This window comes from Bactrocera oleae, chromosome 6, assembly GCF_042242935.1.
Source record: "Bactrocera oleae isolate idBacOlea1 chromosome 6, idBacOlea1, whole genome shotgun sequence".
NCBI lineage: Eukaryota > Metazoa > Arthropoda > Insecta > Diptera > Tephritidae > Bactrocera > Bactrocera oleae.
The window spans coordinates 73,421,638-73,433,724 of NC_091540.1; the positions used below are offsets into that span (position 1 = coordinate 73,421,638).

The following is a 12,087-nucleotide window of genomic DNA, read 5'->3' on the forward strand; positions in this document are numbered from 1 at the left end:
TATATATTTCTATTATTGTCGATGCAACAGACGCCACTAGTGACGCCACCAGTGGGAAGTTGCAGAGGCAGCGGGATCGGCTGGGGATGATTAGGAAAGGCCGTGGCTGCGCGGATTGAAGTGACCGCAGTTGTTGCGGTTGTTTCATCGCCTGTCAACTAGGCGGGACAAACACAGAGCCGCCGAGAGTGAAATCAGACCCAGGGGTAAATACTTCTAATACTTTATAAACTTTATAACCTATCTTCCCACTTACTACTTCAATGATTTTGAAATAAGTCAAATACGACGAAGTTTTTTTTGCTCTCATCACATCTGAATTAAATTTGATTTCTTGTTGATGTTGTGATCTGTTGACTATCGTGAATAATTTTTTTAACATTTGCATCGTAAACGTGTCTAGCTGCATTGCAGAACTTATGAGGAATACTTTTTGGCAAAACTGTTTGCAGCTGCCTTGAGTTCATCATTTCTCAATCATGGAACTACCAAAGAAATGAAACAGATTTCTTTTGAATTCAATTTCTTTTTACTGCAATTCTCATCCACTTCTTCAGGTCGTGTCCGTTTTTTAATTTTTTCTGATGGTAAAATCGTCTCGACATGTCCTAAATTCTCTGAAACCAAGTTTCTTTCATTGATTGACTAAAGGTTTTTAAATCATATGGAGGCCATCAAAACGCACTAAAATTTGCATATATATTTCAAAATTGCATCAACGGCTCGACAAGTTTCTGCCGCAGGTTTGAGTTTTTTAATTTCTTTCAAAGCGTTTATCAATCCGGACCAGACGTTGTTTGCTGCTACTGAAAATATTGAAACATTTTTGACACCAAAAAAGTCGTGGATAGCAATCAGACGAGTCGACACCAACCAAATTCAGCTTGTGGGCACCGCAGAGCGAAAGAACTGCACTTATTTTTACGTTGGATATGGTTTTGCGCTCCTTCATACTTACCGCTCATATTACTACCATCATTGTAGTTCTGTCCACGCCAATCTTTCAATGTTTTGCAAATTAAAGCGACAATAGCTTTGCCAGTTTTTTCGTTACAATCTACAAAAGAGACAAAATGTTTCTTTATCGGTAATCACAATTCTAATTTTTAACTTAATTTTTTGGAAAATATGGGCCCTTTTGATAACTCCGGACCCGGGGGGAATCACCCCCGACCCACCCCCTGTCGATGGACCTGGACAAACATAAGTATGTACATGTGTTTGCAGGTTGTTGGCTTGATTGTTTGTGTTTGCAACGCGCACCGCAGACGCACAACGCATTTAGCCGTAATGACCCGAGACAAAGCAATCAAATCGAATCGAATTTGCGAGGCGTTTATTATGAGGTGATTAACCAAAGGCAACCGCAAGCACCACCGCGCACCAACAACAACATCAATATGCGCCCCATTAAAGTTTCTCAACTTCGTGATTTACGTTTATAAATGCGAGTCTTCGGGCACAAATATACAGAATAAAAAACTTGAAAAGCGGCGTGGCAATAGTTGAGCTCTGCACTGCTAATGGAGGAGCAACAGTTCGGACGACTTGCTTTAAAAAAGTCGGCTCTAAAGTGTGGCATCTTCTGTGAGTAGGATAAATTGGTGCCGACTCTAATAAATTTGAAATTCACTGTTATGTAATGCCCTTCCCCCACACAATACTAAAAACATAACAACGCCAATAAAGCGGAAACATCTGCATATTTACTTATCAGCCACACTTAAATACATATGTACTTGCGTTTGTATGTGTTTTGTGTTGCTCGAGCAATAATAACAAAATTAATTGTGTGATAGCAAACAGCATAACCCACAATAATAGCAATAACAACGTAAACGGCGTATTTGCCACAAAGGCAACATCAAAACATGCAATAACAGCATACACACACACAGATGTACAACCACGCATACACATCTGCGCTTACCTGCATTCCTACGGCAATCCACATAACTAAGCACCAGCACAACAACTATAGCAACAATGACAACAAAAACATCACACTATACAGTAATAACAACAACAGCAAAGCTATTGGCATTTGTGCCCGGCGAGCTGAGCATTGAGCAAAATTAGTGTGGCAGCTCATTACTAATGGCCGATGGCCGTCGAACCGCTTAGGTGGTCGGTGGCTAAGCACACAAAATAGCAACGCTGCCCAAATGACCGCTGGTAAATTATCCTAATTATAAACATAAATAATTGAGTGATTTTCTGCAAGATTAATTCGGGCTATCACATATAATGAATGAATTTCCAACTCTATGTAGCCAAGTGGAAGCCAACAACAACGAAATAGAGGACTGAAGTAATGACAAAAATTGTATTGGACTGACTGTGGTTGCTCGCATTTCTCGGCATAGAGAGTGTTGCGTGAAGGCAGGAAACCGCACATTCATCCGAAGGTAAACAAGTACATGGGGATATGCATGCAACATAAACACACACACACTCTAATCCATTTACATTACTCAAGGCAGGTGAGCAAATCGTATTTAAATTCGCAGTGCTATTTGTTTGCATCCCGAAGTGTCGGCACTCGGATTTCTCGATCTCGCAATTTAATTATTAATTGTTTTCAGAAATTTTAACATTCAAATTTAATAAAATGTTTACCTTCAAAGGTTATTACCATTCGAGGAATCAGGGCTTCGAAACAGTGCCGAGTATCCTGAATCAAATGCTAAGATTTTTTTAAGCTGGAAGGTTCCACTAACACCCTGCAGGAAGCCAGTTTTTGACGTAAAAGTGTCTTTCCATAAAAATCTATCCGATATTGTATGGTCCCCATTTGTCAGATAACATCGAGACACATCCATTAACAGTAGAGTTATTGGGACAAACGTTCAAGTTGTACAGATGTGAACGCCACTGTGTAGCAACTTTTAATTTAACACCCGACTATGTAGTGCAAAATCTAGGCAACATAGAAAATAATAAAATCAAATAAAATAAAAAATACCAAAACAAATATAACAAAGAACGAGAAGAATCACTTGTCGCAATTGTCCAATTTGTAATCATCAAATATTGAAAGGTTGCAGTAGCAAAAACGGTTTCCTGCTGACCAAGTGTTTGCACAAATGTCACACAATTATGTTTGTTTATAGATTTGTACGTTTCAGCACTTTTTGTTCGACACATTTTTTCAGCGTTCACATTTTCTCTCCCAGGCATCTTGAACACTGCTACCCAGCTTCGGCCGCCCATTCCAGCGCTGCCGTCGCTGCAGGGAGCAGCCTGTTTGGCGCCGCTTCAAGAATCTGCCACTGGTGCTGATTTGCCGGCTTGGCTCTCGGCTGCTCGTGCAACGGTAAATATTAATTTTATGGCATTGAATTTTAAATTTTACATTTCTTATGCTGTTTGTGGCATCTACCTTACCTTAATGCCCGCAACACGAAGTCAAAATATCTGTCGTTGCACTTCTCACAAAGTCTCAATTTGAATTCCCCGTTACCTTAAACAATTTACATTTCGTCGCAGCCCCGGCTGAATGCTGACACACAATTCGTAGTAAAGGATTTGTTCATTGTCCTAGGCAAGAGGACCCAATATGTTACAAGCAAATTTTTTGCGGTTAAAAGAAAAATCTTAAAAGTGATTTTGGAAATAAATTGTTTTGAAATCTCATTTCTTAAATAGAATACTAATAATTGTATACTGCATATTAAAAAAGTTGAATTCAAGTGAATTTCTGAACGAAAACGTTGTGTGATTTGTCTTCACTGATAAATAAATGCATTTCAATTAAATATTCGACAAAAAAATGGGAAAAATCTTAATTGATTTAATTTACATTCAATTAGTTAAGAAATTATTTTGCAAAAACTGTGCACAACGGAGCAAAAGGTCCGAATACAACTTTTCTACGTTTGCATTTCACTTCAATAAAGCTTGTATCTGCATCCGCAGGTCATGGTTTCCTTGTGAGAATCTAAAACACGAAGATATGAAATTTTATTGCGAAAGCTTTGTTTGTTTGCATTTTATACGAACTGTCACCTGTTGACGTATTAATCGGTTCCATCGAAAATGTATGGTATGTGGTACGTTCCTTTATCCTTAAGTTCTCGGTCCGGATCATCCATGGTCAATTGAAGCGAGTAGAAAAGTTCTCACACTATTGACGCTCATAGCAGGAAGGTGAGAATGACACACTTTGAAACTAGATATTGGTTTTATACATTATGTTTTCTTTATTTGTACTATTTGAAAGCTAATGAAAATTCTAAAGATTTCTTGAAAATAAGAATATTTATATCGAAACCCTTGGTATAATTGGTTTACTTGAGTAGTCAGTTCTTAGTAGTCGCGGCGACCGCAAATTGCTGAGGCGTGAATCATTCAGTTTTCAATTTCCCCCAAAATCGATGTAAGAGACTGTCGTGAGCACGTCGACAGCAAGTAGGGGAAGCCAAATAACAAAACAACGCTATCTTTTGGCAGATTTCCCTGCAACGGATGGCAAGAACCACATCCACGGCGACTGCAGCCGTTTGCTGTGCTGTTGTCGACGGCAATGCGCTGTGATTTAGCTAAACAAAGGGTGTTGGTGATCAAAACAAATGACTAAAAAACAAAAACAACAGGTGCGAGCGGAGCGCCAGCAGCACTTACTCATCCATTAGGTTAAGTGACAATTTGCTGGCGTGAAAACTGAAAGCGTAACAACATAAACATTAGACGCCGTAAAAGTTGTTGGTGTTGCTGCCAGCAAGTTATCATCGGTTTGTTGTTGTTTGCTGGTAACATGCTGCAAAATGATTTGTAAGCGCACACAGCTCATTCGCCAAAGTGTTGTTGCTGCGTTCATTCGCAAAAAGTTGACGCACGGAGAGGCGGCAAGGACGTCAGCAACAAGGTGCGGTGCCACAGAGAAAAGTATGGAGAAAGAGCTATTACGAACATTCACCGTCACATTGATATTCACGTAGCTTTTGTGATCGGCACTATGCGCTTGGCTACTTGCAACAAAGTGCGTTCCAAAAGGTGATATATTTTTTCGTCACCGCACGAAAGTCACACGAATGAGGAAAATGCAAGCAACACAACTACAACATTTTAACGCACATACATTTACATAGCGATTTTCCCATCTGGGGACGGCAGCAAGGAATCTGGCGCAAACCGAACGACCAACGGGAAAAGTTGTACTAAAAGCAGCAGTTAAGCTATCAGCATAGTTAGAGCGCTCATAGCGGAAAATCCCAACACTTCCTCACACTGGAAATCCACCAGAAGGGACAACAATTTATGAGTGCACTTTGTGTTATCCGCACAAAAATGTCAGCAACGCAGTGTGTAGTCTGCGCAACGCGTGTGGCACGAACAGCCGCTCCAGATTGCATTGTGAAGTGAAGTTAACCACGCAATGGCCGACCAAGCTACTAAACGACCGGCCATTCACACTTTGTCACAGTATTTCTTTTCGTCTGCCTTTCATTTTTTGGATCAACGGTTCTGCTACCTCGCAATGCCAAAGGCGCCCATTATCGTTTAATACACTCAGCATTCTAGACGTTGGCGCTGCGTTGGCGTGAAGCACCGAACTCGACTTAAAAGCTGAACATCCTCCATAAAGTAAGTGGCACAGCCACGTGGAAATAAAAAAATATGAGAAACTCGCGTTGAAATCTCTTTCGTGTGGAGCCGCAGAATTGTGTCACAGTACTTTTTCCCCTTTTTTAAGTATGATGAGCGCTCAAGGACGAGTGATTAAAGAAGACTACAAGTACGTAAAAAAATTCTTTCGTTTTGCCATGTTCTTATTTCATGGTCTTTGGTATATTGGCGACTTAATGATTTGTTAGAGTCCTCTTTCAACCTGCAAAGCACTAAGTCACGGATTGCATGTTCCTAAATACTCTTCATCTGCTGTTCGTTACGACAATATTTCTGAGGCTTGGGGCGCAGTTAAGTGGAAGTGCCCTTGTATGCGTGTAAAAGCAAATTGGAAAATGAAAACAATTAAGACTATTTCAAAATTCACATTGCCAACACTCGAACGCAATTCATAAATATACCTTCATATGAGTAAGTACAACCCTGTGTGCGCCTACCCTCTTAATGGCTGCCACCATCTAATGGACGCAAGCGTTCGAAGACGTGTTTCGCGTGCTTTATGTAATGACGATGTCATAGTCATCAAATAGAATTCATTGCGTCCATTTTCGCAGCAAACACGTTTTGCAAATATTTGCCAAATGGCAGGAAAATTCGCTGTTGCCAAGTGCGCACACAAATTGAGTTGAACCGCTACAAGGAGGTCACCGGCGAACCACTCTGGCGCTAACTAACTGTCACACGCGCTGGGCACATGAGGAGAATCTTTAAGCGTCGAGGCCGGTAAGTGTTCTACTGGCGCTGCCTTTCTTCAGCTGCTATTCTTCTTGGTGCGAGTGAGATTGGCTTTTGATTTCCTATACTCGCTGCCTGCTAGCAGCTGCTGCCACTGTCCTAAGCGCAGCGCGTTGCAGGGCGAAGCAATCAAATACACCGAAGTGAACCCAAGATACTGTGTGCCTATGCTGTAATGCGAGCCAAGTAGCAAAGCCAACACACACAAAGAAATGCAAGTGGTAAGCCATTTGCCAGGTTGGAGGCACCTCCCTGCGTCACACGTTGTTGTTGGCATAGTGAGCGCATGTAATTATTTGTTTATTTACAAAAGTTGGTCCAGTCGCAGTCGCATGCGTTCTTCCTCTTCACCCGTGAGGTTGCCACCAATGTCGCATACACGGCCTTTGCTGAATCTTGCTAATATCACCAACACCAGCACCATATAAACACATGCAAACATTGATGTCCATAAGTGAATCGCCGTTTTTTCGTAATTTTTATACTCTTGCAACATGTTGCTATATAGTATAATAGTTTTGTTCACCTAACGGTTGTTTGTATCACCTAAAACTAATCGAGTTAGATATAGGGTTAGGTATATATAAATGATCAGGATGAAGAGACAAGTTGAAATCCGGGTGACTGTCTGTCCGTCCGTCCGTCCGTCCGTGCAAGCTCTAACTTGAGTAAAAATTGAGATATCTTTATGAAACTTGGTAGACATGTTTCTTGGTACCGTGAGACGGTTGGTATTGCAGATGGGAGTCGGACCACTGCCACGCCCACAAAACGCCATTAATCAAAAACAAATAAATTGCCATAACTAAGCTCCGCAATGAGATAAAAGACTGTTATTTGGTACACAGGATCACATTAAGGAGGGGCATCTGCAGTTAAAATTTTGTTTTAAAAATGGGCGTGGTCCCGCCCACAATAAGTTTAATGTGCATATCTCCTAAATTGCTAAAGCTATAATAACAAAATTCACTAGAAGCAAATTTTTTTAGCACTTCTATTGACGGTGTGAAAATAATTGAAATCGGGTGGCAACTCCGCCCACTCCCCATATAACGGTACTCTTAAAAAATACTAAAAGCGCGATAAACCAGAAACTAAACACGCCAGAGACATTAAATTTTATCTCTGGGATGGTATGAGATGACTTTATAGAAACCGCGTTCAAAATTAGACAGTGGGCGTGGCACAGCCCACTTTTAGGGGAAAACCCATATCTTAGGATCTGCTTAACCGATTTCAACCAAATTCGGTGCATAACGTTCTTTTCATGTTTCTATGTCATAGTGCGTAAATGGGCGAAATCGGACTACAACCACGCCTTTTTCCCATATAACACCATTTTCAATTCCATCTGATTCTTTCACTTTCCACTATGCATATCAAGCAACAATGATTATATCGGGGTAAAACTTTGCGTGAATAATACGTTTAAAGTATGCCACCTTGTGACCAAAAATTGTCTAAATCGAACCAAAACTGTTCAAGCCCCTAAGTACTAAATATGTGGACCCCAGTGCCTATAGTTGACCTTCTACCGAAAATATCAGTCAATCCACAAAGAAATCTTAAACGAGTATACCATTTGACTTTGAGAGAGTATAAAATGTTCGGTTACATCCGAAGTTAGCCCTTCCTTACTTGTGTAATATCAAGTTTTACCAGCACCGAAAATTATTTGCCGGGCTTTGATTCTTGCAAGTTGCAAGAGTATAATATGTTCGGTTATACCCGAACTTAGCACTTCCTTACTTGTCATTTTTGCTTTCATTTTCTTTGCTATTTTCTTCTTTTGTTGGCAAACGAAGAATGCTGTAATTTTCGCGTCCGCATAAAAGTTTCTTTAACGCGTGTACTTGCCACAGCCGCAACATGATACTCTGCGCAACACTAACGAGAATGACAGTCCCGCCATCAGAGAGCAGGCCAGCGGCGCAATGTGGGACGCTTTATTTCTACTTTTCACTTATTTATTTGTGTTTGCGCGCTGTAGCGTGTTCATGTAAATTGAGTTGTACACTCACTCTGGAAACCCCTCCCCAATGCCTCACAACGAAGCTGGGTGATTTTGGCATATATGTACTCGTATAAGACACGCAGTGCTTTCAACATCTTTTTCAAAAGGTTTAAAGTTTCTCTTTCAACTACGTTCGGGGCGTTCGAATTACTCTTAAGCGCTTACCGTATATGTTCGTATATTCGTAAGTATTCCAAGTGTTTCCTACGGTTTCACATAATGTATTCAATTATATTTGAAAGGATTAAATCGAATATACGAGTATACCGAATAGATACACTCTCAAAAACGGTTATAACATTGTAAGCTTGAGTCTCAAACTTTTGCTATATTTCTGACCTAGATTCTATGGGGTGACTATTGAGCTTCTTTCCATCGGCCAACAAAATCTCAAAAATATCTTATTCTTCTCAGTTATTCCGTCACTGGACAACGTGGTTCAAGAACCTGTCCTGTATTCGTTTGAAATCGGAATAGGCTCAATTCTCAGAGGTAGATACGTGTAGGCAAATGTCCATTGCAATTATATGAATAACCATAAACATACACAAGTGCTTGGTCAGATCAACACCTTCCATGACTTTGTAACCATAAGCAATAAATTGGGAATGTTTTGTCGTTTTGCTTCCCTTATGAGCCATAATAGTTGTAAGTTTAGAAAAACGTGCTCAAGAAGTTAAAGATAACGATGGCACAACACTGTTTTCTCACAATACGATTGAGCAACACATTCAACAACAACGGCGTTCCCGCAGAGTTTGCTTACATGACCAGCAGACCAACGGTGCCGCACACATACAAACGCAAGCACAAATGCATGGCTATGTGCAGGTATCCAGCAACACACCGTTAGTCACACATGCAGAGCTCTCTTGTACCTGCAGTGAGCGCGTGGCAGCATGTAATCAGTGTGTTGCACGTTTCACCGCAACTTTACAATTTTCTACCCAGTGACCTGGTTATAAATTATGTTATGAGCCCGGCTGCATTATTTTCCTAGCCATGACGGGTTTTGGATTTTCACGCATTCGCTGTTGTTGCTGTAAAGCTATCCACAAATACATTCGCACACACCGCTTTATTGCACTGCCGTGGAAGGCCACAATGCATTGGCTAACATTTCCGATCCGCGCCTGCCTCTTCTGGTGGCTTTCCACAGTGCTGCTTTTATTTTGTGATGTTTCACTTTTTCGCTGTGTCCAAGTCCATTTTTATTGCCGTAATGCAGCGAAAAGCTAAGGAAAAAGGGAGCTGAAATTAAGAATGTGGCAAAAAGAACAGGTGCTACCTGCAGCACATACGCTATCCGTAACGCTTGCCGGTGGCTTGCGAATGTGACACAGCGATTACACGACAACGTCAGCGCCTCGTGCAACATGGGGAGCACCTTGAATATGCGAGTGCGCATATCTACAAGTATATTCCCGTAAGTGCGGTGTGTTCGACTAAAAGCCACAAAGCGGTAAAAATTACGACAATATCTACATTAACAACACCAAGTACAACAATAATAATAATGCCAAAGCAGTGCTGAGGACGAAACACATGAACCACTTAAAAAATGGCCATAATAAAGTTCGGCGAGGCAAGTTCAGACGACACTGGTCTCAAAAAATATCTTTTGCAGTATTTTTAGCCATTGTCCGGCTTTAGCAGCTCTAGAAGTACCAAACTGCCAATGCGTGCCTCAAGTATCATAATGCTGTGAGCCACAGAGCCACCGTCAACATCAACACCATCAAATAAAAAAATTACATCGAGCGCTTTGTACCCAGCGACTAAATTCACATCTGCAATCGGATCGCCACAGACCGCATACTATCTGAAGGGAATCATTAGAATTGAAATGTTGGTTTTAGCCTTGCCACCAAAGTGGTAATAACAACACTTCCTGTAAATTTCTGATATGAAAAGTTGAATCGTCAGAATCGGTCAGTCGTTCACGAATAAGTAGGAAGTTACATGGCGCGTTGGGTGTAAATCATCATAGTATATTAAGCCTGCAGGACGCTCAGAGCGCATTACCCGTATCATTCAATATTCATCTGTTGCATCGTGGGCCCTTACAACTACAAGGGCTGCAAACAGTGGCTCTACAGCAGTGAAGCTCTTTTGCCGTCGTTTTCTGCAAAGAATTTTTCCACTTTTTACCTTCTTCCTTGGAATTTTTCTATGAGCAAATATCATAGTCTAACAAAGACAACTAAACCACTTCGACTGCAGCTCAGCGACGCGGTCTTTTTTGCATAGCTTTCTTACCGCTTTGTGGAATTTGGTTTTGAGTAGAGAGTCAGTGGTAGCGTTATTAAAAATGTCTAAGCACTCAAAACACTAATTCGCTCAAATTTACGTCTTTAAAGCAATTTATTAAGTGTTGTTGAAAATCAACAACAAAGTGCGCAATTCTCACGGCAAAACCATAAGACCACAAATATCTAAGTTGCAATTTCGATTGCTCGCAAAATGGTGTTGAATATCTGAAACCAATACCAACAGCTGTCAATCATTCAATGAATGAGATATGCATATTGATGTTGGATTTTATGAAAATTTAGGTTTGTGACAAAAAATAATAAAAAGACTCTAAACTTAAAATTTGAAATGTTTAGGTTTTGTAAAATAGCTCACTAAATTCTAATAAATCATCGCTCGCTTCTATCAGTTTTTATAAGTGCAGTCTAAGCTAAAATAATATTGACAATGACACTAAACATTGCCATAATACTCGTCGCCGAATATGACAACAAAATAATATAATGCGTGCTCAAAGTAAGTGCTGCATTGAGTTCAAAAATGATTCGAAAACGGCATAGTCGACTTGCCCAAAATGGAGTGTATCAAATAGACAAATTAACGCTGAATCCCGAACAGCAGCCAATGGACTGAAGTGGCCATGAAAAATATTGATTTGGCGCTATTTGCCGCAGCAGTGGTGGCAATAAAAATAACAGTTCAGATAACAAGAATTATCCCAGCTTTAAGAGCTACTTAATTGCAACAGACTTATGCACACGCTCATTACACGCCACAAGCATGTTGCAAGCAACAAGCAAACAACAATCGACTAGCCAGTGGTCAGCCAGCAAACCGGCGCAGAGCAGCTCTATGCTCGAACACTTATACATATTTACCTAAATAGTTATGTAAGTGCTGCCCAATTGTACTGAAGCGATGAAAGTATGGACACATATGTACCATATATACATACATCCACAAGAGCAATGTGTGTACATATTTACCTAGGAATTTATATATGTATGTGTTTAAAGAAATACGAAAATAAAAAAAGCAATAAATATTCCTTTGTTTACTTGTTGTAGCATTGTTGCTTTGACAAACTGTATTCACATACAAATATACAAATATACATATGCTATATGGATAAATGAATGCAGCAAAGGTCTCAAAAGCATGGTGGCTAATTGTTGCTCTTCTTCTAGCAACATGTTGCTCTATTTCAGCGAATAAAACGAATTCCACGAATTAAATTTGCGAAAAAATGGTGAAAGAGAGAAGAAAATTATGAATTTTGCGCACTTATTTTCCAAATGAGCTGTCGTGAGGTATTTAAGAATTGTGTATTCCACCAGTGGGGCACGAGGCGCAATCAAAACAAGCAAAGCACACTGAATGTATGCATATGTATGTACTATATCTCTGCAAACATAAATATTGTACACTGTGAAAATAAAAAGACTGCGGAATAAAGA

At 40.3% G+C, this 12,087-nt stretch overlaps 1 protein-coding gene and 1 long non-coding RNA gene across 5 annotated transcripts in view; one reads left to right on the forward strand and one right to left on the reverse strand.

The window, feature by feature from the left end:
• The window catches only part of LOC106617608 (uncharacterized), a 112,049-nt gene that overhangs the window by 20,591 nt on the left and 79,371 nt on the right, over window positions 1-12,087 (forward strand). The window lies entirely within an intron of this gene.
• Window positions 280-4,201, reverse strand: LOC138857849 (uncharacterized). Of its 4 annotated transcripts, none has more exons than XR_011397054.1 (4): window positions 4,003-4,201; window positions 3,388-3,940; window positions 3,000-3,302; window positions 280-2,920 (listed from the first exon to the last, which is right to left on the reverse strand). It is a non-coding gene; the product is annotated as an uncharacterized lncRNA (long non-coding RNA). The 4 variants fall into 4 exon arrangements; XR_011397055.1 differs by having other exon boundaries at window positions 280-1,057; window positions 2,620-3,302; XR_011397056.1 differs by having other exon boundaries at window positions 280-3,302; window positions 4,009-4,201.